The sequence below is a fragment of the Myotis brandtii genome, unplaced genomic scaffold (genome assembly GCF_000412655.1).
Source record: "Myotis brandtii unplaced genomic scaffold, ASM41265v1 scaffold230, whole genome shotgun sequence".
Lineage (NCBI taxonomy): Eukaryota > Metazoa > Chordata > Mammalia > Chiroptera > Vespertilionidae > Myotis > Myotis brandtii.
Genome location: NW_005358650.1, coordinates 463,779 through 490,050, shown reverse-complemented (window position 1 = coordinate 490,050; position 26,272 = coordinate 463,779). Strand labels below are relative to the sequence as shown.

General features: G+C 39.3%; 1 pseudogene; it reads right to left on the bottom strand.

Moving 5' to 3' along the window:
- Positions 1 to 853: 853 nt before the first annotated feature.
- Positions 854 to 24,843, bottom strand: LOC102250323 (annotated as a pseudogene).
- Positions 24,844 to 26,272: the final 1,429 nt, after the last annotated feature.

Sequence of the window (26,272 nt, the reverse complement as noted above, 5' to 3'; positions counted from 1 at the left end):
GGTTACTTTAAACAGAACAAAATAGGGCACCCCAAGGACAAAATTAGGAACAACAGGAAACTCATTAAACACTGAGGATAATATACATATTTTATTTATAATTCACAAAATTAAGGATATAAACATTGTTCCTAAAACTTTTCCAAGATAGTTACCCTTTATTGATGAAGCTAAAATATTACTGATGAGTTTGCTGGAGAATTTGGTATCTCTACCATATTTAAGGATACAAATTGTAGTAGGAGTCACTGAGTTCTAAGGGATAAAAGCACAAATCAAACTAGCTAAGGAAAATAAATACAAAATATTCACTGGCACACATTACTGGGATTGAAGAAATATGTCTCAGGTGTGCAAGATTTATAGTCTAATCAAATTCTTTCTGTCTACATTCCTGCTTTTACTTGTGTGTTGATTTCATTGTAGAGATAGTTTCTTTTTCTAAATCAGGGAAGAAGATTGCTGTTAGATTTACATCCTGCCAGGTAGAACCTTCCTGGGAAACATCTTAATATCCCTAGATCAGTTTCAGTGAAGATTCTTATGGCTCCTGTTTGAGTCATGTGACCAGCCCTGGGCCCGCCTTGGCCATGTGGCCACTCTGAAGTAGGGAAGGAGTGCTAGGTGAGATAGTCCAAACCAGATCACATGAGAGAAAACTGTGTAGTTACCCCAGAAAAGAGAAAGAATACTAGACAGGCAAACCAACAAATGTTCCCTACTGCAGTGACATTCTTAATTGGGTATGGTGACAGAGATCATTTATGAGCACTGTTTTTTGTTGTTGTTTTTTATTTTTTCAAAGAGAACTCAGAGGCCATGATGGTCTTCCAGGCCCAGGGACCCCAACACCCCAATGGTCACTCCATTCCAGTGGCCAGTCATGCACTAGTGATCATTTGCCCAGCCCTAGGTGGATGTTTCATCACATGTGGCCAGAGCAGCCCCAGTTAACCGAATATGGGCTGGGCTTGGGCAAGGATCAAGCAGAAAAGGTGGAGGGAAGCCACCAAAGCCACTGCCCCTCTTGCCTAGAGCCAGGGGCAGCCGCTCATCTTCAGGAGAGGGGGAGGGAGAGGGAGAGGGAGGATCCTGGCTGTAGCTTGTAGTCCCAGATGGCGGTGCCCCCAGGTCCGAGCCCACGTTGTCTCTAGCCAGAAGTTCCCTCTGTTGCTGTTGCTGCTGACGTCGACCAATCAGGAGGAGAGTCAGGGATGCTGCAAGAACCCCAGAAAGAAGCCAGCCAGTCCAGCCCCCACAGTGTGGGCCTGGCTTGAGGAGCCCTGCTGGCTGCCCCATACCAAGCTATCAGCTGCTACCACATGGGCTGCCCCGCCCTCTTGACATTCACAAGCATACGCACCCATGGCCCCTGGGGTTACCACCACCTCTAACCCATCCCTCCGGGGGGTAAAAGCAGTCACTCCACTGGGCTGGTGCCACACACAGGATGCCCAGGCTGAGCTTGGGGAACATGGCAAGACCACATGCGCAGCTGTAGTCACAGGAACTTCAAACACTACTGGGAGTTCTCCAGGCTCTTTAGGACACAAAGAAGAGACATCCGCTGACTCTATGTCTTGGACCAGCCCTCCATGCTCCCCAGCATGGGCCACACACACAGCTAGCCGGAAGCTCCAGGCACAGACGTCCACAGTTGGTTGTGTTCATTTGTGTTACCTCAGGACGGGAGCCAACCAGGAGCCAGCTTTGATACAATTTCATATTCTCAACTGGCTGTGGCTCTGGGAATAAGGCCAGATCCTCAAGGACGCTGAGCTTGGCTCCAGTCCGCACAGCTCTGTGGAGGTGTCCATCCTCTGTCCCCAGGTAGAGCACATCATACTCTCCCTGAGAGGCTGGCCACCTTGTGGGTAAAATAGATAGTACAGCCTAATTATTAATGCATTGATTTTTTTTTAAAGGCCACTTTATTGGCAACACACCATAGAAATGTATTTTGTAAGTGTAGGTAAAATAAATATTATTAATGCTTTTCCTGTTCATGTTCAAACTTCATTACATGTTAGGTAGTTCAAAAATATAAACTGCCCTGCTGGGTGTGAGTCAGGGGTTGAGTGTCGACCCAGGATCCAGGAGGTGGCAGGTTCTATTCTGTTTGGGGTACATGCTTGGCTTTTGGGCTTGATCCCCAGAGCGGGCTGTGCAGGAGTCAGCAAATCAATGATTCTCTCATCATTGATGTTTCTATCTCTCCCTCTCTCTCTCTCCCTTCCTCTCTAAATTCAATAACAAATACATTTTTTAAAATAATAACAAATAAGAACTACCTCAATGTGACCAATTAGACTTACAAATCTTATAGGCAAATGGCACTAAAGGAATGGTTTGACAATTGCAATGGTCTTGAGTGGCAGAAATGTATAATAAAGTTGTCATAACAGAAGTTTAATGATTCTGATTGGTGTTCACTGTAGAAAACAAAATGCTGACATGAAACTGATGATAGCTGTCAGGTTGCGCAAAATGAAGGCTAACTTAAAACAAATAAATAATTATTAAATAAAATCATTTTATTTTAAAAATGGATTTTTAAAGCCTTTGGTTTTATCTGTATATTGGTAGATCTGATTATCTTCCAGGTATAAATGTTATAGCTTTTCGCCCTAACCGGTTTGACTCAGTGGATAGAACGTCAGCCTGCGGACTCAAGGGTCCCAGGTTCGATTCCGGTCAAGGGCATGTACCTTGGTTGCGGGCACATCCCCAGTGGGGAGTGTGCAGGATTTTATGGAGATACTATGCAGACAAGCTTTCATTTTACTCCCTGTCCTCCGCACTCCTTAGGAATGCCTCCCGCCAATAAATGATCCTGATCATTGTTGCAATTAAAATAATTCATGGAATTATCTAAGATGGCGGCATAGGTAAACACCGGAGACTGCTGCCGCAAACAACCACTTCAAAAATACAACTAAAAGACGGAACGGACATCACCCAGAACCACAGGAAGGCTGGCTGAGGAGAGACTCTTCAACTAGAAGGAAAAATAACAGCACACCGAGGCTCAGAGGAGGCGCAGTGTGGAAAATACTCAGGTGCGGAGGTGCGCGCGCAAAGCGGGCTGGTGGCTGAGAGCGCGGTTGTCGTTTTCGGTCAGGGGGGAGTCTCAGACTCTGAGCTCCAGATACGGGCGAATCGCTGGGGACTCGGACCCAAACGGGAGAAGCGGGAGTGTCTGGCATCAGTTGGAAGGCAGCTTTCTCTCCGAGGTTTGCAGCGGTTCCTGGGGTTCTGAGAAGCAGAGCCTCTGGGAACGGGACTGAGAGGGGCTATAACCGCTCCCTCCGCCCGCCCTGTTGAGCCCGCCCCGCCCAAGCCCTGCGCAGAGCCATTTGCCGGATCGCCTCAGGCAAAGGCTAGATTAGCACCTCCCCAGAGGACAGAAGTTTTCCGCGGCAGACACAGCTGATTCACACAGCCAGTCGGCCTGGTGGTCAAATCCCTCTAGTATTAACTACAACAATCAAGGCTCAACTAGAACAAGACTGCGCACAAAGACCACTAGGGGGTGCACCAAGAAAGCATAAAAAATGCGGAGACAAAAAAACATGACAGAAATGGAGGATATAGAGCTAAAAAACGCAATTTTGAGGGCTTGCAATAAACTTTTGGAGAGCTTCACGAAAACTAATGAGACCCTCGATGCTATGATAAAGAAACTAGAAATTAAGCATACACGCTCTGAAATAAAGAATATTACACCCAATAGCAGACCAGAGGAGCGCAAGAATCAAGTCAAAGATTTGAAATGCGAAGAAGCAAAAAACACCCAACCGGAAAAGCAAAATGAAAAAAGAATCCGAAAATACGAAGATAGTGTAAGGAGCCTCTGGGACAGCTTCAAGCGTACAAACATCAGAATAATTGGGGTGCCAGAAGATGAGAGACAGCAAGATATTGAAAACCTATTTGAAGAAATAATGGCAGAAAACTTCCCCCACCTGGTGAAAGAAATGGACTTACAGGTCCAAGAAGCGCAGAGAACCCCAAACAAAAGGAATCCAAAGAGGACCACACCAAGACACATCATAATTAAAATGCCAAGAGCAAAAGACAAAGAGAGAATCTTAAAAGCAGCAAGAGAAAGAGACTCAATTACCTACAAGGGAATACCCATACGACTGTCAGCTGATTTCTCAACAGAAACTTTGCAGGCCAGAAGGGAGTGGCAAGAAATATTCAAAGTGATGAATAGCAAGAACCTACAACCAAGATTACTTTATCCAGCAAAGCTATCATTCAGAATTGAAGGTCAGATAAAGAGCTTCACAGATAAGGAAAAGCTAAAGGAGTTCATCACCACTAAACCAGTATTATATGAAATGCTGAAAGGTATCCTTTAAGAGGAGGAAGAAGAAAAAGGTAAAGATACAAATTGTGAACAACAAACATGCATCTATCAACAAGTGAATCTAAGAATCAAGTGAATAAATAATCTGATGTACAGAATGAACTGGTGATTATAATGAATCAGGGACATAGAAAGGGAATGGACTGACTATTCTTGGGGGGGAAAGGGGAATGAGAGATGCGGGAAGAGACTGGACAAAAATCGTGCACCTATGGATGAGGACAGTGGGTGGGGAGTGAGGGCGGAGGGTGGGGCGGGAACTGGGAGAAGGGGAGTTATGGGGGGGAAAAAAAGAGGAACAAATGTAATCTGAACAATAAAGATTAAAAAAAAACAACAAATGCAAGGGACACGAAGGTATATAAAAGATTGTCTATCATTTAAGGAACTCAAATAAATAAGTTGTTCCTTTCTTATTTCTTTAAAATATAAAAAAAAAATGTTATAGCTTTAAGTATATAATATTTACTAAATACATTGAGCAAACCTTTTCAGAGAAGATTTGATACCTAGGTCATCTCAATTAATACAGGAACCTCATAGCACTGTTATCTTTAAACTACATTTGAGGAAATCCATGGAAACATTGTATAGAACTGATAAATAATGGAGTTAAAATAGATTAATATCTACCTTCATGTTTTTAATCACTATAATATATTACCTCTCATTCAAAGATTCTTATTAAATGAATGGATTAATGATTACTGAGAATCAACCCTACTATTCTGCCATGACTGACTGAAAAAAAAGTTAAAATTAGAAAGAAACCAAAATGGATATTAGTTCACTTAAAAAGATGACAGAGAAACCAGCCCTTTCATATTTTATGAATGTAATATTAATTAGTCAAAATCTTTAGGATAATGTGAGGCTATTTTTGTAGAGCAAGACATATGTTTCCTTTTTATTTTTTTAATTCTTTATTGTTTAAAATATTACATATAGTATTATATATATCTCCTTTTCCCCCACTGATCTCTCCCCAGCCACTCCCACCCCACAGCACATGCCATCACCCCCCTAGTGTCTGTGTCCATTAGTTATGCTTATATGCATGCATACAAGTCCTTTGGTTGATCTCTTACCCCCACTCCCTGCCTTCCCTCTGTTTGATGCTTCTCTGTCTCTGGGTCTGTTTTTTTCATCTGTTTATGTTGTTCATTATATTCCACACATGAGTGAGATCATGTGATATTTATCTTTTTCTGACTGGCTTATTTCACTTAGCATAATGTTCTCCATGTCCATCCATGCTGTTGCAAATGATGAGGTCTTTCTTTTTTACAGCAGTGTAGCATTCCATTGTGTAGATGTACCACCATTTTTTAATCCACTCATCTGCTGATGGGCACTTGGGCTGATTCCAAATCTTAGCTATTGTAAATTGTGCTGCTGTGAACGTAAGGGGGCATATGTCCTTTCTGATTGGTGTCTCTAGTTTCTTGGGATATATTCCTAGAAGTGGGATCACTGAGTCAAATAGAAGTTCTATTTTTTATTTTTTGTGAAACTCCATACTGTCTTCCACAGTGGCTACACCAGTCTGCGTTCTCACCAGCAGTGCATGAAGGTTCCTTTTTCTCCACATCCTCGCCAGCACTTGTCATTTGTTGATGATAGCCATTCTGACAGGTGTGACATTGTCATTTTGATTTGTATCTCTCGGATAATTAGTGACTTTGAGCGTGTTTTCACATATCTCTTGCCTTCTGTATGTCCACTTTCGAAAAGTAAGACATGTTTCTGGAAGAAAGTTTTGATCTACTAGATCTACTAGAAGCATAGCGTTTGATTTAAACACACACACACACACACACACACACACACACACACCACTCTAGTATGTGCTGTCAATTCAATATATACATTTAATATTTAATTTTTTTCTTGAGGCAAGAGTCAAATGTATGATAACCTACATGAATTTCTTTTCTTTCCCCAAATGTCACTTACTGCTTGTCCTTTGATATTTCAGGAACAATGCCATCTGACAGTGCTGCTGAATCAGTGTCTGCTTTGGTTGAGTACTCAGCTGTTTTTATGAGGTGTGACACATAGCTACCTGACACCTGGCAATATGTGGTTACTTTTTCCTGAATGTCACTGACTTTCCAAACAAACACTTGAAATAGATTGACTAATAATAGATTCTAGAGAGTGGAAGTAAAGAAGAGATAATGGATTAATGCAAAACAAAACAAAATAAAACAAAAACTATTAAAACTAATCATAGTCTCTGCAGAAGCAGAACTTTTGTCCAAAAGGTAATGAGCTTTAGACCTCAAATATCAGAATAGTCACCATATTTCAATATCCAGGAAAACCTTTTCATATGTTCATTTAAAAGCTATCTTTATGAAATTCCAACTCAATCTCAGTTAAAAGATCATTATTCATCCTAATTTGTTGGCTTCTCTCTAGATAATACTAGATGTTCCTATTTTTATCTGAGTTCTGCAATTACCTTGTGAATCAGTCATTTAAATGTATTATTCACTATCAAGAACTTTATTGCTTTTCCTTTATTTTTTAAATAAATTGCTCTATTTTTGATTCTTTATCTATAATGATAAAAGCATAATATGCTAATTAGACCAGACGTCCTTCCAGACGAAGCCGCTGAGGCGGGGGCCAAGGCAGCCACAGCAGTGGCAGGGGCCAAACCCCTTGCACGGATTTCATGCATCGAGCCTCTAGTATTATATATTTTGAGAGAAATTACAAATGAGTAGTAGCACAAGAAAAATTTTATTATACTTAAAGTTAGATCCTTTCCCATCATCTTCTTAATATCAGGACTTTAGAATCATGCTATAAACCATTATCTTGTTAAAACTTCTCAACATTTAAGGTCTTTTCAATCTGTTCACTTCACAAAGATATGCAGAAATAAGAAAGACCCCTGGAGAATTGTCTTCCAATATCAGGGCTCTTTTTCCACTAAGTTATTCAATGAATCCCTCATTATTTTGGTGAATTCACTCCACTGCAAAGATATATTAGTATTAGGATTAGCTGTCTGCAATTAGTATTAGTATTAGCTATCTGCAATATGCTCACATACATATTCCTACATCAGTGCATTCACACTCCTTTCCCTATAGTGCCATGGATTTTTGAAGAGGACCTTAGCAATAGGTGATAATCCCAAGGATCCTGTTACGGGGAGAGATCAACCAAAGGACTTCTATGCATGCATAAAAGCCTAACCAATGGACAGACACCAGGGGGGTGAGGGCATGAGTGTGGGAGGGTGGGGGGACAAGGACACATTGTAATACCTTAATCAATAAAGAAAATAAAAAGGATAGAATTTTATCCCTCCCTCCTCCCATTTCATATATTGAGGTCCTAATGCCTCAGACCTCAGAATATGACCTTATTTGCAAATAGAGTTGTTGCAGATGTAATTAGTTAACACATTAAGTGCTCTGTCAGTCACCAGTGACTGACACTATACTTTCCGTCCCAAAGACAAAACAGGCTGGGCACTTAATGCGTTAAGATAATCCAATGAGACTGCAGCCATTATAAATATGGGAAATTTGGACACAGACGTGCACAAGGGGAGCACCATGTGAAAATGAAGCCAGAGATTGCTCTGAGGCTTCAACAGCCAAAGAACGGCAAAGATGCCAGAAACCACCCGAAGTTAGGGGAGAGCCATAGGATAGGTGCTCTCTCACAACCTTCAAACACCTTGGTCTTGAACTTCTAGTTTCAAAAACTGTGAGACAAACTATTTCTGTTGCTTTAGCCACTAAGTTTGTGGTATTTTTAAATAGCAGTTCTAGAAAACTAACATAGACTCACACAGACTTTTAGAAGACCTGATGCTACCATGCAGTAACACTTGAGGGGAATCTGAAAGCCATTCTACAATCTGAGCTCATATCAGCCCCCACGATTTAGGTGGTATGGGTGAATCCTCAAACCCAGCAAGGGCTGTACCTAAAGCTCAACAGCAAAAAAAGAATATCACTAATCTCAAAGGGCATTTCTAATGCTAGGATTTTAGTGCTGAAGCAACTCTTCAGACCTGAACTATCAATATTACTGACATGCCTGTCCTGAATTCTGGACCAAGTTTTCTTTGCTCTCGGCAATTGGAAAACTCAGTCTGCCACAATTCTGCCTACATCTTCCTTTGGTCTACAGCACAGTTTCTAAGCCTTGCCTTGTCCTACCATCACCGCCTATCTCAACAGTGAGAGATGTAGCCTGGGTTCTAGTGATCTGCACATGAGAAAGAATGCACATAGTAGAAAACTGACAAGGTGAGAGCAGAGCTACCTTTTTCCTTCACAAAGAACAACAGTTACTAAAGCACGAGTTCATGTGTGATGTACCCTGTATGTCCAAGTTAAAGAACTTGAACAAGAAGTTCCCTGCCTCTAGAATAATAATAGCATCTTACATCCAACTTTTTATGTTATTGACCCCACGAGGTACTTTGCCTATGATTTCTAGTTGACCCTTATAATGACCACCGTTCTCATCATCCACTGAATACCTACAGTGTGTTTGTACTGTAGTAGGTTTTAATATACTTAATTTTAATTCATATGCAGTATGAGGTCAGGCATTACTCTTCACATTTTATTGATAAAGGATACTGAGGTTCAGAGCTGTTAAATATTTACAGTGGCAGAGTAGAAATTTTGACTGACAAGAGTAATGCACTGACAATCTAGGACATATTATAAACATAAAAATACCAAAAGGAAAAGATATAAAAAATTATATAAACAATAGAAGTCTCTATTTGCATTTCTATAGTCAAAGAGATTTATTGCCCTAGGGAACACATCAGTGACGATTAATATCTCAAATCTGAAAGTAACAGAATAATAAGACAGATTCTCTCTATATACAATATACTAAACTTTTCATGACACTATTTTCCCACTTAAGGCTCAAAATGTCCTGTTTTATTTTCTCTCACCCTATCACCCATCTCCTTCTCTCTCCAAGCATGAGCATGGACTGAAATGCCATGAAAAACATAGGCAGAGTGTACAAGCAATACCTTCCATTGTGTGGTTCACAGCATTACTATACATTTCCTGTTGGGGTCCAGCCCCAGCAGGTCCAGGGGTTCCCAAAGGTGTGGACGGAGACAGCGTTCAGTTGATCAGCATAGCGAGGTTCTCTAGCCAGGTTCTGTCTTTATTGTCCTGTTACATCTGTATTTATACCAGTTGATTTTAATCCTATCAATTCTATTCCAAAGGTTAGGGCATTTGTTAATCTGTTGAGTTTAATCCTGTCTAGGTTAATCTCTGTGTTCCATTATAAGGGCTATTCCAAGGTCACTGCTCTACTGATAAGATACAAGGAAGTGACTGAAGGAGATTATCCTACCCAGTAAAGGTTATGTCCTCCCAGCCTTGCTGCTTGCCTTCCCTGGGACTGCCCTGTGTCAGTGAGTCTCCAGGGGTATAGGCTTTGGTGCTTTCCCTGGTGGGTAGACCCCTGGGGATGTGGGCCCAGCAAGTCCCAAATTTATTGCCAACAGTCTTAGTCCAAGTTCTTCATAAGTAGTACATGGTATTTCTGTAACACTAGGGGGTTTCACTGATTTATTCTCTTCCTTAGTCCTGTTAATCCCTAACTCCAGGGAAAAAATCCTCACCTGGGGAAACAACCTTTCTCGGGGAGGTGGTCTTGTTTAAAACAGATAGCACTAAGAGGAGGAGCAAACATATTAAGAACAGTATGCCAGGTCCCTTGAAACATAAACTGAGTACATTAACACTTTGGAGAGTATGGACAGTTTTAAGGGAATCACTTTTCAGATCTTGAGCTCACACGTACTGGAAAAGGGTCATGTCAGAGGTGCCAGGCCTGTTTTCCTCTCTCTTTTCACTGCTGTTCTTTTCCACATTCTACAATAAGGTATACCTCTGTCCACCCAGGATCTTACTGTGCTGCTTTCATTTAATATATAAATCCTCTGGCGTCTCAGAACGCGACTAAATGAAAGTGTTGTTATTGTTCAGTCAGGGGTCCTCAAACTACGGCCTGCGGGCCACATGCAAATACAAATATTGTATTTGTTCCCATTTTGTTTTTGTTTTTTTTTTTTTTAATATATTTTATTGGTTTTTTTTTTACAGAGAGGAAGGGAGAGGGATAGAGAGTTAGAAACATCGATGGGAGAGAAACATCGATCAGCTGCCTCCTGCACACCTCCCACTGGGGATGTGCCCGAAACCAAGGTACATGCCCTTGACTGGGGAATCGAACCTGGAACCTTTCAGTCCACAGTCCAATGCTCTATCCACTGAGCCAAACCGGTTAGGGCTGTTTTTTTACTTCAAAATAAGGTATGTGCAGTGTGCATAGGAATTTGTTCATAGTTTTTTTTTAAACTATAGTCCAGCCCTCCAACGGTCTGAGGGACAGTGAACTGGCCCCCTGTTTAAAAAGTTTGAGGACCCCTGGTTTAGATAGTGAGTGCCATTAATGAGTAAAATTTTTTTTTTTTTTGCAAGTCTGGTGATTTTAAGTTCTTTGATTTCAACAAAGTAGAAGGAGGACCTAATTGTGTTTTCAGCTGATAAGTCATTGATAGGTCATTAGAAATCATTAGGGATGATAAGAACAGAGATATCTTCCATTCTTATCTATCTCTGCATGTGAACAAATTTCTTAGCTTGTTATGTATCCCTGGTCAAATTTAAAAATATTTTAAATATATGCACATTATATATACATACTTACATAAATGTATTAGATGTACTATATTAGATATATTAGTATATATCTAATTAGGGATGGTAGGTATCAAATTGCTTTATGACCTAGCCCCAGAAGGCAGGAGCCATCACTCTGGCTATAGTCACCAGAACCCATAATCAGGGGAAGATATAGATCCCAACTCTTGATGGAGAGCTGTCATTGTCACATTGTGATAGGGCTTGTTGGGTGGAATGTATTATTGGAACCATCACTGAAAAATATAAAATACCACATATTATGAAAGATAAAATCCTACAAGTTTTTTTTTTTCTACTTAGTAATGAAGTCATATCTCTGAAGTTAGTTTCCTTTTAGAAAGAAAACTCCCATTTTCTCCCTTTCTGGAACCCTTAAGGAAGGGAAGTTTCTGGTCCTGAATTCTGGGCAGGAGAGTCGTGCTGATGGACACTCACATGTACAGGAGCTAGATCTAAGGTTGCAGAGGATTAGAGATGTCCCCAAACACTTACATTAGAATGGTTTGGGTAGGGGGTCCTGGGAATAGTTATAGGAAGTGTCCAGCTTTGAGTTTTTCTTTGGTAATTCTGCCTTTTGATATCCCCAAGACTTCGGTAAAAATTTGGTTTATGTTACATTACATTGGGTTTGTTTGTTTCTTCTTTGTGTTAGGACGAACAACTGATTTGTCTAGGACTTTCTGGTCTCAGTACTTAAAGTCCCATGTTGCAGCAAACTCCTCAGACGGTGGCAAACTGGAATAGTTGGTCCCTCTAGCTAGTGTCTGTGCCTGAGGTTAAGTGTTGGGGGTGAAGCGTAATAGCCTGAGGAAAGCTGGTCTCACGTCAGTTAGCGGCAACCTTCAGAAGAGGTGTGCCACGTCCTCATTACTTGAATCAGTCAGCAATTCAGGCAGCAATAAAATGCTAAGAAAAAGAAGCTAAATCTTGGAACTAAATCTGAGAACTAAAAGTAACTTAATCTAAGAACTAAGCAGGTACCCTTTCAGTGTCACATTAGGGATTGTCTAGCTGGTCCACAGAGGTATTATCTGAGTTTCTAGGGGTGAATACCTTTGTTTGGCTTGCTGTTTTCATAAGGATTGGGATATTTCATATTTCTGTAAAGTTCGTTATTAATTATAGAAGCTGGTTCACATGGTTGTTTTCTGATAGTAATATAAATGAATTTTGTTTGAGAGATGAAATGATTTCTGCCCTGCAAAAACAATGAACCCCGAAAGTTACAGTATTATTGCCCCGAAGGATATTAATTAGTATTGTATTTAAATTAGCATTCTTTTTGAAACTAGTCTATCTTGCTGGTTTCCTTATTAATGGGGTGAATAACTTTTTTTGAGTGAGCAATGTTTTTATTTTTGAAAATAATGCTTTGCCATTAAGGATTTGTAGGATGCTTTAATATTCCTCAGAAACATCCTAGTGAAGCAGGAATTTTGGGGGAACATAGGCAGGCTTAGGGTTTTTTAGAATTGGGGTCCATGGAAAAGCCCGGGGCTGCAAACTGGGAGAAGGTACATTTCCATAACACAAGGAAGCCAGGTGCAGTTACATCTCCATAAGACAAGGGAGCAGCAACAGTTGCATTTACCTAAGACAAGGGAACTGGAAGTAGCCAAGAAAGGTCTATATTTACAAAATAAAGAGAAGGAAGCCCTTCGTTCAGAAGGAGAAGAAAGCCCAGAAGGAATAGGGGAACAATGGGGAAGGAGGGGGGAGAACCTCACCAGTCCCATGTGAGGTTCAACCTTTGAGCCCAGGAGTTACTATAGTAACCACCTAGGGTCTCTAGCCTTTATAAGCCATGGGGGAGAAGAATTCTGTGGGACTCTTCCCCCTCCCTACATGGGAGTCAGTTCTGTGGGACCCTTTTCCCCCTCCCTATGTGGGAGTCCATTTTGTGGGACTCTTTCCCTCTCCCTATGTGGGAGTCTGTACTTGTTCTTCAATAAATTTCCACCTTTGCTATACCACTTTTTGCCCGTGGATTCATTCTTCGATTCTGGCAGACAAAGAAACCGGGTTCCAGTCCAAAAATTCGGTATCACTAGTAATACATGAGGGAGAGAACCTAGTAAAAGCCTGGGTTTCCAATATCACCTCTCCCTCCCAGGCTTGGGGAGGCAATGAATATGATGAAGAGATTGGGTGTTCCCAGAGGAGGAAGTCTTTCTGTCCCTCCTCCATCTTCACTGCCAATCCCCCCAGCCTACACAGGGCCAAGGTAAGATGGAGCACTTACCCTGGGGCAAGATGGAGGGTGTAGCCCTTACCCTGGGGCAATATGGAGGGCGTAGCCCTCGCCCTTTCACCATCTACTTTCCCCTGCTGAAGAGCCCCTCCTTTCAGTCAATGAATTCTACTAATGCGGTGAGGTCGGAGGAAGTGCAAGTTCTTCCAAACACTCAAACCCAAACATCTATCAGTCAAACCTTCCTCTGACCAAGATGGTCTACTTAAAGCTTACTTATACCGCATTATGATCCCAAAGGAGTCTTTGTTGCTTTCCTCAGCCTCACCGAAGATGCTTTTCTAGGAAGGAGTTGGAGGTAGAATCAGATTCAGAATCAAACTATACATATACATATATGTATGCATGTGTATTGTATATCTTGTCAGGGCCCTGACAGGGAAACAGAAATCAGAGACCGCTCTACAAATGTGTTTGTTTTTAAGAAGTGAATGCCAGGAATTGGTTAAATAGGTGGTTGAACGGCTGAGAAACCAGACAGAGCACAGTGAGGCACTCCAGCTATGAGCAGCCTCAGGCAGCCGCTCCCCTCCTATGGCTGCAGGGAAAGAAGGGGAGGGCAGTGTTTCTGAAGTTCATGGGCTGGTATTAAAAGGCAGACATTGCAATCATGGGGATGATGCAGCTGTTGGCAGAGAAACTGCCAAGGCAGATCGAGAAGAAAAGAAATAGTCTGGTTTCTTCCTTCTCACCTTTCCACTGGCCAAACCTATCAGGGAACAGTTGATTACAAAGCCTGGGAACTGCAGCCTGTGGGCCCAGTCCTGTGAAGAGGAGAACCGAGCAGCAGAAGGGGGAAGAAGGAAATGGGACAATACTGGTACATTATGTAGTGGGAAGAGGTCAATAGAGGTCAGTAGAGGCTAATTTTCTGTTTCTTCCAATTTTCAGTTTCATTGGCCTTTAGATTTCTTATCTTGCTACTAGGAGATGTAAAGAAAAGTGTTTTTATCATTTGCCCCAGGACCTTGAATCAGGTCAAAAACTTTCCAAGAATGCAAAGGGTTGTTCTGAATTTCTCGAAATTACCTGTATTTGAAGATAGTTAACTTGGTCAAGCTAAGTAAAGATCACTCTCTCAACTCCTGCATTTTACTTTAATACTTTTTTCACTCTCTCTTTTGCTTGGTCTCCCAAAGATATTTTCTCTAGTATTGACTCATTTCTACACCCCTCAGAAATCTTGGTCTCCCAAAGATATTTTCTCTAGTATTGACTCACACCCCTCAGAAACAGAGACCTTTTACCATTGAGTCCACTTCCTCTAATTCAATTGCTGTTCCGTTTCACACATACACATGGAAACTACTGGGTTTTGTGGTAATACTAATTACTCCCCCTTTTTGCCTTTTAGTTCTGCATAGATTTAAAAAGTAGATATGGAAGTGAGATTAGGAGCAAATATCAATTGTATTGCCAGAAAAGCTAGATCAAAGAGCACAACAGAAAATAGAAGGTGAAATATACTCCTTGCTTCTTCCCACTGAATCAAACTTACATGTTGTCATAGGTAGAGTAAACAGATAACTGCAGGCCAGGGTCCCATATGCTCAGTGTCTTCTCTACACTTTCACAACTTGATAAATCAAATTGGGGGACATTCAAATATAAGGTACAGAGAGCGACCAGAAGTTAGCCCCAATGTTCCTTTCTGGAGAATATAGGAGAAGGTCTCTCTGTGAAAATGAGAGAAAGATAATGGATGTTCCCACCAGGCAAATTACTTCCTATATAAAATGTCAATCAATCTGCTAAAACTTAATTGTGGGCCAGGTTAGCTCCATTGGTTATCAACTTGTATAAAATCAATCCCTGCCTTAAAAACTTACAAATCAGATGTTCCTTTATAAAACAATTTTAAAATCCTGATTAAAAGAGTTTAAATTTTAAAAAATCTTTAAAACTTTACAATTATATTATGCAATGTTATAAAAGTTAACACCACATATTAACAAATCAACAAGTGACAAGTGCCAATGAGGATGTGGAGGAAAGGGAACCCTAGTGTACTGCTGGTGGGAATGCAGACTGACAGTCATTATGGAAAACAGTATGGAGTTTCCTCGAAAAATAAAATATGGAACTGCCATTTGACGCGATCCCATTTTTTCTAGGAATATATCCTAAGAAACTGAAACACAAATCAGAAAGAATGTATGCATCCCTATGTTCATAGAAGCACAATTTATAATAGCTAAGATCTGGAAATAGCCCAAGTGCCCATCAGTGGATGAGTGGATAAAAAAAGCTGTGGTACATTTACACCATGGAATACTATGCAGCAGTAAAAAATAAAAAATAAAAAAAGAAGGATCTCTTACCCTTTGAGACAGCGTAGAGGGACCTGGAGAGTATTATGCTAAGCAAAATAAGCCAGTTAGAGAAAGACAAGTATCACATGATCTCACTCATATGTGGAATCTAATGAACAGAATAAACGGATGGACAAAATAGATCCAGAGGCATAGAAGAATGGAACACACCGTGGAATCTCAGAGGGAAGGCGGGTGTGGGTGGGAAGAGATCAATCAAAGAACTTGTATACATATATGCATAACCCATGGACACAGACAATAGGGTGGGGAGGGCTAGTAGGGGTCCAAGGGGGGAAAAGAGGAACATATGTAATACTTTCAACAATAAAGATTTAATTTTTAAAAAAGTTAACACAATGTAAGAAAAATACACTTGTACACTGAATATAATCAGTAACTCCAATTCAACTTTCAGAGTACCGGAAGCATGATTAGGAACATTAAAGCATTTTGTGGTTGAAATAATTGAAAGTATTTTCCTGAAAGGAAAGGTGTGTAACAATGTAACAGCATGTGAAGTCTATTTTAATTCTAAATCCATATCTTTTAAATTTAATATTTTAAGAAATGAAAGTATATGTCCACTAGATGGCAGCAGATGAAATCTTTTAACAGTACCTCTGATAAAGGAGAAGGGAAAGGAAGTCCCTGCTGGCAGTTAAGTCTTCAGGGGGAGCTAGGAATGTAGACAGAGACCAGGACTTGCAAAATGCAGTGGTAAATCAGATAAATCATCATCCAAATTATGATTACAGACCATCTATATTGGTCTCCTAAAGTCAAACTCTTTTAACACCAATTCCTTTGGACTTATATGTTCTAAGATAATACTACAGACAAACTGATCCAACAGTAACTGTCCACAGTCTTACAAGTTCTGAAAATACAATCACTGACTGTGACAGAGACTGGCCTAAATTACAAATTCTTATCAATATTTTCCAAGACCACCTCGTGGTTAACTCTAGCACTCCAACCCTTTACAGAAACCTTCCCTAAGTCCCTTCTTTGGTATTCATTCTCTCTTGAATTAGACTTGTAGAGTTGTTCCTGATGGTATCAGCTGATGAGCTTTAATACACAATGAAACATGCTATTTTTAAACTTATCAAGGAATTATTTTCATAATTGCATATAATATTGAAATAAATGTACTTCAGGTACTGTAAGTCAAATGTGATCAGTGCATCAAATATACATACAAAGACTCTCTCCTCCTTGACTAAACTTTATTTATTTTTTTTAATCCTCACCCAAGGATGTTTTTCCATTGATTTTTAGAGAGAGTGGAAGAGAGAGGCAAAGACGGAGAGAAATATCGATGTGACTGAAACACATCGTTTGGTTGCCTTCTGCAGGATCCTGACCAGAGCCCTGGCCGGGAGGAGCTTGCGTCCGAGGTACTTGCTCTTGGCTGGAATTGAACCTGGGAGCCTTCAGTCCACAGGCCGATGCTCTATCCACTAAGCCAAACTGGCTAGGGCCTTAACTAAACTTTAGATGAGTTCCCCTGAGCCCTCTTTTCAACAGTCTAAGCCAGTGGTTCTCAACCTTCTGGCCCTTTAAATACAGTTTCTCATGTTGTGACCCAACCATAAAATTATTTTCGTTGCTACTTCATAACTGTAATGTTGCTACTGTTATGAATCGTAATGTAAATATCTGATATGCAGGATGGTCTTAGGCGACCCCTGTGAAAGGGTTGTTGGACTGCCAAAGGGTTCGCGACCCACAGGTTGAGAACCACTGGCTCTAAGCCAATTTTAGCAATGAACCCTGATAAGTCATCACCCTTAGTATCTGATCAAGTTCCTCATTCTCCCCGTTGATGTATAAGTTGTTGGCCTATCTTTAGCAAGAATCCTGTTAGCAAGAATTTCTCTACTCTTGATATCTACTCTTAGTAATTTTTCATCTACTAATACCCTCAACCTGCTTTTTGGCTATAAATCCCCATTTATCTTTATTGTATTTGGAATTAAGTACAATTTCTCACTCCTATTGCAATCATCTTAAAGAAAGTCTTATTTAGTATTTGAACAACAGTGAGAATACTTTCTTAGTTATAATACATGTTTATTTTTTAAATTTTTACTTGTTTTTAAAACTTTAACATGTGATCTAACAACCATTCTGAATGAGTTTAAACCCGAATTTATTTTTAAAGTGCATTGCAATCTACTGCAAAAAAAACCACCATAACAGGAATACATTTCTAAAGATCTTCTTCACCATTTATCTTTTCATTCAGCTGTTTATTGCTTCATTTATTAACCACCTAAATGATCTTCCAGTATCCCAACTCCAATACACTCAATCACATTGCACACTGAAATCCTAAACTTCCTACCTAACTAGTAAATATAACTTTATGTTTATTTCAACATCACACATTAATAATCAAAAGGCCTCAGCTCTCCCAGATACTTCTGGGTGCCCCCTATTTCTACAAAGATGTCAATTAGGGAGTCATTCCTGAGCATCTACATATTGTTTATCTTTTATTCCAGCTCTTTCCCTTTCAAAGCAGTTTGTTATCTGTAACGGTATTTCAGGAAGCTCTAAAACTCATTGTGGCAGCTTTTAGCTTTCTTTCTAAGTGTTTTTAAACTTATCTCTATTGTACCTTACAGCAAACATTGATTTAGATAGTTATGCTTCTTGCAAACATTATTACTTATTTAAATTCTACCGGTTCACTAAGGATAATCTCAATGTTGCTCTCTCTATATAGCCTTTTGTTAACTAAGTGCCAGGCGGGTAGTTAATCACTTTAACTATGAACAATCATGCTTAAGCTACATAATCTTTACTCCCTGAAATGGAGATAAGAAACGCCCTAACCTTTGGAATAGAGATTGATAGGATTGGAATCAACTGGTATAAATACAGATGTAACAAGACAACAGGATAGAACCTAGCGAGAGAACCTAGAGACAGAACCTAGAGACAGAACCTATCGAGAGAACATGGCAAAAGATCCTGGACAGAACCTGGCTACAGAACTTGGCTGGAGAACCTAGACAGAACATGGCAGGTGAACTTGGATAGAACCTGGCTGGAGATCCTGGCTAGAGAACCCAACTATGCTGATCAACTGAATGCTGCCTTTGAGTCCTTCCTTCTTCGCCGACTCTGTCCACACCTTTGGGGACCCCTGGACCCGCTGGGGTCGGACCCCAGCACTTCCCTTTCAAAGCAGTTTGTTATCTGTAACGGTATTTCAGGAAGCTCTAAAACTCATTGTGGCAGCTTTTAGCTTTCTTTCTAAGTGTTTTTAAACTTATCTCTATTGTACCTTACAGCAAACATTGATTTAGATAGTTATGCTTCTTGCAAACATTATTACTTATTTAAATTCTACCGGTTCACTAAGGATAATCTCAATGTTGCTCTCTCTATATAGCCTTTTGTGAGAACATCTGCTATTATATTTCCCTCCTCAATTTATTCAATTTCTACCCATTGGTTGAGGGACTAACTTGTAGAAGGCTACACATAGTAGGTACTTTTTTAATATAAAAGTTTATTATTCTAATAAGTTGATAAATGATTGTCTTTTTTGAGTATCTACTATAATCTAGGAACTGTGCTAGACACTTTTACTATATTACTTCTAATCCTCACAATACCTTTCAAATAGTTTATTATTATCCTTATTTTACAAATGAGGAACTAAGGGTCAGAATGTGTAAAAGACTTACCCCAGATCACATAATAACTAAGCAGAAGAGCTGGATCCAAACTCTATGTTTTATTCACTCTACATGATGCTTCCTTCATGCTCCCCCCATTTTATTTCCCTCTGGTTTTAAAATTATTTAGCATTTTATTTATCCAGTCGGTTAGACTTCTAATCTCAATAAATTAATCTCAGTAAACTTTCTTCTTGGTAAGCCAAAAAAACAAAGTTAAATAAAAAGCCTGTAATCATTGAAAAAAGTAGTACTTATAGCGCCCTCATTTAAAATACGTTTTTTTAATTTGCAGTAGATTGCAGTCATTTTAGCCTAGAACTTGCAGATCTTACTTTTTTGGTGTGGAATGTGTAATGCTTGACTACATAATTACAGGAGGCAGCATATTAGAAACTGCAGCAAAAGTAACTACTCTCACGCAGTGAGGAAGCAAGCATAATTTACCAGTCTAGGTAAGCAAACAAGGGCCATTTACTAAAGGCACACCGTTCTATATCCCTTATTGTTGAGGTCATCCCCATATTAAACTACATTAATGTGTACCATTATGTTGTTTATCTGCTTTATTGACTCATTTGTTAAAGAAAGTTACATGAATTATCCTCCATAAGTTACTTTAGTGAGTAGTTCTTCCTACATACATGTTTAGCTGAAATTGATATTATGTGGAGAGTATTTAACAGGATCTCTTACACATTTATTGTTTAATTAAAACTGGTGTCTCAATATTTCTAAAGCTCTTTGAATCTATAAAAGTATAGATATTAAAATCATTTTGTATTTTCTAGAAGATAACAAGTGACTATTACATAAAATTTCAATATAGGCATTGAAATATAGCTACCAATTAAAACACTCCCTGATAAATTTAATCTGTCTTTCAGGAAAATACTCTACATATTATGATCTTCAGTTAAGTATTATCAGGGCAAAAACTGAACACAAGCCAATACCATCTATATGGAAATGGTTAAATAAATTAGAGTTAATTCATTCAATGGAATTCAATACAGACATTGTTTCTTCATATAAAGATAGCCCACATGGATTGCTGAGTGTGATGTTAGCTAAGGTTAAACTTGCAAGGCAAACAAAGATCCACTATGTCTTTTTAAATATTTAGACTGCAATTCTTATAGCTGGATGGCAACATCCTGTATTATATAAGAAAAACCCTGTGGTCAGACATTTCTCCACTTGAATAAATGCTAATATTTAAAAAAGACACAGCTAAGTTATTAAACTTTGCTTTAAAAAATAAATTTATTATAGAAATGGGAAAACATAATTTTATAGTAAAATGTAAAAGATATGGAGGCACACTCTCCCTCCTGGAGCACTTCATATGCCATGCCTTTCCCGCCCCGCTCCTCCCTCTCAGGGTTCCCAGGAGACTTGCAACCAGGGGAGCAGTGAGCAGCAGCAACTCATCTCTGGCTAACCCCTTGAACCTGTCCCCAAGGCCCCCTTTTCTCAGGCTTCTCAGTGAGCCAAAGCAGTCCAGCGTAGGCTCTCCTGTTACACCAAGGCATCAGTTAAATAATTAATAGCTAAAAAAATTATTATTAATTATGTGATTTAGCAAATTTTAGCCCCCAAATAACATTTATTTAACTTTTTAGAACTGATAGGAACTTCAGTAATTAATTGCATACTCCTTTATGGTAGCCACCATATGGCTACAAATGTGGCTATAGTGTGCTTGAAATGTGAACAGACCAGTGAATCAGAAATGAGTAAAATGTTAAATATCCACTATGATGATTGATAGAGAGTAAGTACACAACAAATTGCATTTTTCTTTTTCACTTCCTCTTTTTTTTCTAAAAATCCAACAAGTTATCCTAGATTCTAGAAACGGAGACATACACTAACAAAGCAGTTTACCTTCTAGGATCTTAGTGTTGTAAATAATGAATTCTATTTTAAACTAGAAATGCAAACAGTAAACATTGGAGAAAAAAACTGTGGTTATTTTGTTGATATATTTTTTATTTTTAAATCTAAATTATTTAACGTTTTTATTTTAACATTTATTTTAAATAAAAATTATATTTTTGTATTTTTAATTTGTTTTCATTTATATTGTCACCTTCATAACAACCATATGAAATAGGGTAGGGAGAACCTCCATTTTATAAATAAGGATTCTTGACTTGAAAGAGTTTAAGTGACTTGCCCAAGACATTTAGTTAATAAATAGAGAGGTAAATCTGGAGCTTGGTCTCAGATTACACAGGTGGTACATTTTATATTTATAATAATTACTTCTTTCTACTAGATTAAATATATTATTTGAATACAATGTGATATTTAGTTGAAGCACATATTATCTTTAAAGATTTTGACATTTATTTACTATTATGTAATTCAGTTCAAGATTTGAAGGGGATGAAGAACAGACTGTTTTGCTTTTTAAATGTTTCTTTTAACTAGTTTTAAATTTATAAAAGTTACACTTAATTTATTATGCAATAAAAATTGTGGGGGAAAAAAGTTGTGAAAAAAAATTACACAGAAACGTGAAATAGACTTTTGCCCAAATGTGTAATTCTCTGTCCTAACTCATGAACAGGTTTCCTTTTTTTAAAACTTATGTTTGTAAGCCAAGACTCTATAATAAAAATATGCTCTTAATCATAGGGAAAGTGCTTCCAAATCACTAGCTAAAAATCCTTCTCTCTCAAGAGAAACCAGTTTTACTTGCATGGTAACTACTGTTAATGTTCTGTTTGAGTGGCCCTAACTGGTGATATTTATTTTTATAATTTACCATTGAGAAATAGAACAAATAAAATGGAGTCACTGTGGTCAAGCTACTAAATTACTAACTTCAAGTGAGTTGAGGCATAAGGAAATTATTATCCTTGTTTTAACTGACTCTGGGAACTTAAACCTTGAAACTTTTCAATCCTGCATCGGTACTTGGATGTGCATCAGTGTGTGTGTGTTAATGCCTGGACATAGATCAGACCTCCAGTTAGCCATCTGAATGACCTCAAGAAGAAATGCTTCGTTATCTAGGCCATCAGACATCTGGTGAATACTTAACTTGGACCACCAATCCAGGGGCTGTGAATATAGAACTGATTCTTTTCAATAATGTTCTTTTTATTATAAAATTCTCAGACTTTTGGAACACTCTCAGTATTGCTTAGATGTGTTTCTAGTTTGCAAACCCTAAGACCCTTGAATAAATCTTTGTCATTTATTTATAGCTATAGTCTCCTGACTCTTTTTGAGTATGTTCAATCAACATCATTATTACACATTTGAAATCACAGAATAGTTTTTTGGAACCAAATACAAAACATCAGGAAATGATCAGTTATTACATGAAAAAAAGTAGAAGTACAAAAATATCTTAATTCAAAACCGTAATTCTACAACTTTGAAAAAGTTATGAAGGATGGAAAATAAAATGGTATTTATTCTCAAAATAAGGAAAGATGAGAAAGATCTTACTAGTTTATCTCAAAACTCATTGAACCAAGAATGAGATCTTTATGTTTAAATTTTAGTTTAGCCTGGCCAGCGTGGCTCAATGGTTGAGTGTAAACCTGTGAGCCAGGAGGTCATGGTTTGATTCCCAGTCAGGGCATATGCCTGGGTTGTGGGCTCAATCCCCAGTGTGGTGTGTGTAGGAGGCATATATCAATTATCCTCTCTCATCATTGATGTTTCTATCTCTCCCTTGTCCTTCCTCTCTGAAATCAATAGAAATACATTTTTTAAAAATTTGTTCTATTGAAGAATTCACTTTTGTGACTAGCCTATGTCTATGCTATTCCTTTGGTGAGAGAGAGAATGGGAAAAGTTCCTTAACAAAATATCTACTTGGGAATTTTGATATAATAAAGATAAATTTGACATCTCTTAAAGTAATCTGCATAGCCACAGAATTCTTCTTGATCTTCTGGAGCTTAATGGCTAGAGTACCCTCCAAAGATTATTATTGTCAAATGAAAAATTATCCTGAAAAGGCAGAGGGAAGAAGAAAGGGAAGGAAAGAGGGAGGGAAACTTGGCAGCATCACTGGGGAAATTAAAAAATCATAATTATTGGATCTCACAAACCAGAGACTCTGAATTAATTGAGCTGGTGTGTGACCTGGTATTGCGACTTTTATAAGCATCAAAAATATTTTTAATATGAAGTCAAAGTTATGTATTTGTGGTTTATCTGGTGAACTAAAGGAGACTGTAGAATTGTTGGAAATTTACTGAGGTTTATAAGGTCCCAATCAATTATGAGCCAACAAAATAGTGAGTATATCATTAATATTCATTAGTAAATATCATTCCCAACACATGCAATGGATCAAGAAAGGATGAAATGAAAGGCCAAATTGTCAGTCAGTATTTCACCAGTAATGTTTGTCAAAAGTGAGCTCCCATTTATGATTTACTTTGTATAGGTTCTCAACTACTAACCATCTCTACACTGACATTGGCCAGTTATTATTACTTTCTGAGGAAAGGAGGAAAGGAAAAACAAAGAATGCAGTACTGAAGGAAATTTGAAGAGCAGAAGAATCTGCTCAAAAGATTGAATATTAAAATGTATCTGATAGCCTCATGAACAAATTGTGATTTATTAAACATCTATCCTGCCACTTGCACTGTGCTAGAAGCCTTTCTTGCCATCATAGAGCCTGCATTATTTCCATGATACTTTAGTTTTGTTACCACAGCTAATATTTGCACTAATAATATATCAACAACTATTTGAAGTGTTTCTCCAACATATTAAATTCCCTTTCAGCACCTTACAGTTATCCACTTATTCCCACTAGATGTTTAATAAAAGTCTGTCTACCTGTCATGAACAACACTGGCAAAAAACTTTGAGAGATAGGAAGTTAAAAATGAATAATCCTGTATAGTAAAAGGCTAATATGCAAATAGACTGACCGGTGGAACAACCGAACAACCAGTTGCTATGACGTGCAATGACCACCAGGGGCACGTGCAGAACATGGCAGGCGTTGGCAGCAGACAGCAGTACATGGAACATGGTGGGCATTGGCCGTGGTGGGATGGTGGAGCAGGTGAGCAGGAGTGCCAGACCAAGGCAGGGCGCTGGTTGCCGTCATCAGGGTGAGCCTCTAGTGGTTACTGAAAATTCTTTGCTCTCACGTGCTGCCGTCCCGCCTGGCACTCGCACCTGCTGCCGGCACCAGCCCTGCTCACACCCACTGCTGATACTGGAGCCACCGCTCACACCTGCTGTCAGTTTAACAGCAGTTAAACTGATCGCTTGACACTGTCAGCAGGTGCAAGCGGTGGCTGTCGACCCTGATCGCCCCCCAGGGCTTCTCCACCTCCCCCTGCTCCTGAGGGGTAATCGGGGCCAGAAGCCGCCTCTTGCACTTGCTGCTGGCACCGGAGCCGCTGCTCGCACCCACTGCCAGCGCCTGATGCTGGTCCTGATCGCTTGGTGAAATCAGCGGGTGTGAGCGGTGGCTGCCAGCCCCCATCACCCGTGAGGGAATTCTCCATCTCACCCTGCTCCTGAGGGACAATTGGGGCAGAAGCCACCACTCACACCCACTGACGGCGCCATTTCTGCTCACACCCGTTGCTGGCGCCAGCCCCAATCGCTCCACACCATCAGCAGGTGCAAGCGGGGCCAGTGCCATCAGCTCATGGGAGTGGCGGCGGGAGCGGGGCTGCCGGCAGACAGAAGACCAGGAGCCACAGTGGGAGGGATTGGGCAGGGGCAGGGAGGTGGGCCGAGACCCGCCCCTGTGCCCACCACAGCTTTGCAGCCCACAGTTCCTTTCAAGGTGCACGAATTTGTGCCCTGGGCCCCTAGTATTTTAATAAAATATGCAAAGGAAACACTATGAATTAAAAAATTGCTGTTTAAAAATACTAATTTAATTGTCATAACCTAAAACCTAAAGGGAATTGTGTCTAGATACTGAGTTGTAGTAGTTTCAAGTCTGCAGAACATCAATTAGTTTGTTGAATCATTTGATTAAGAAACCCTTAGAGAAAGAAAAATATTCTAGGCTTGTGCTTTTCATTTATGATTCCCTTTGTACAAGTTTTTAACTAATAACCATCTCTAAAGTAACATTGGCTAGTTATTGTTACAGTAAATGTGTGTGTGTGTTCCAATCATACACACACATACATGCACATAAATATGCAAACATATACGTATATTATGACTGTATATCTGTGTACTGAATCACAGTGTAAGATATATTTTATTGTAGGTGTGGTTAAAATTTTTTAATATACCAGACTAGGGAAAATTATATGCTCTCCTAGTTTTCTGCAAGAACAGAATTTTATTGAGTTATTAAAGTGAAATCTTTACATGTAAACAGTTTCATTCTACATTCAATTATCTTTATAGTTTGGAAATAACAGGAATATAACGATGAGAACTCTTGGATTTATTTTCTTAGGCAGTATTACGGACATATGTAGGAAGAGTAATATCTTGGGTTTAAAAAAATTTTTTAATCCTCACCCAAGAACATGTTTTTATTGATTTTTATCTTGGAGAAAGAGGAAGGGAGAGGGATTGACGTCAATGTGAAAAAGAAACATAGATCAGTTTCAGTTGCCTCAAGTACACACTCTAACCGGGGATTGAACCCAAAACCTGGGTATGTGTCTTGACCTGGGATCCAACTGGTGACTCTTTGGTGCATGGGACAACACTCATCCAACTGAGCTATGCCAGCCAGGGCACCAAATGCATTCTTTATTAAGGAGCGTGTTCTTGCCCAGGCAAATGGCAAAGATTCCCCTTGTTTCTGAAGTTCCTAAGGTTTCTAAACCATATGCTAGACCTCACTGTGCCTTTAAGCATTCATTATAATTTCAGGAGTTTCCTTCCTATCTTTTTTTTTTTTAATTCTTTATTGTTTAAAGTATTACATGAGTCTC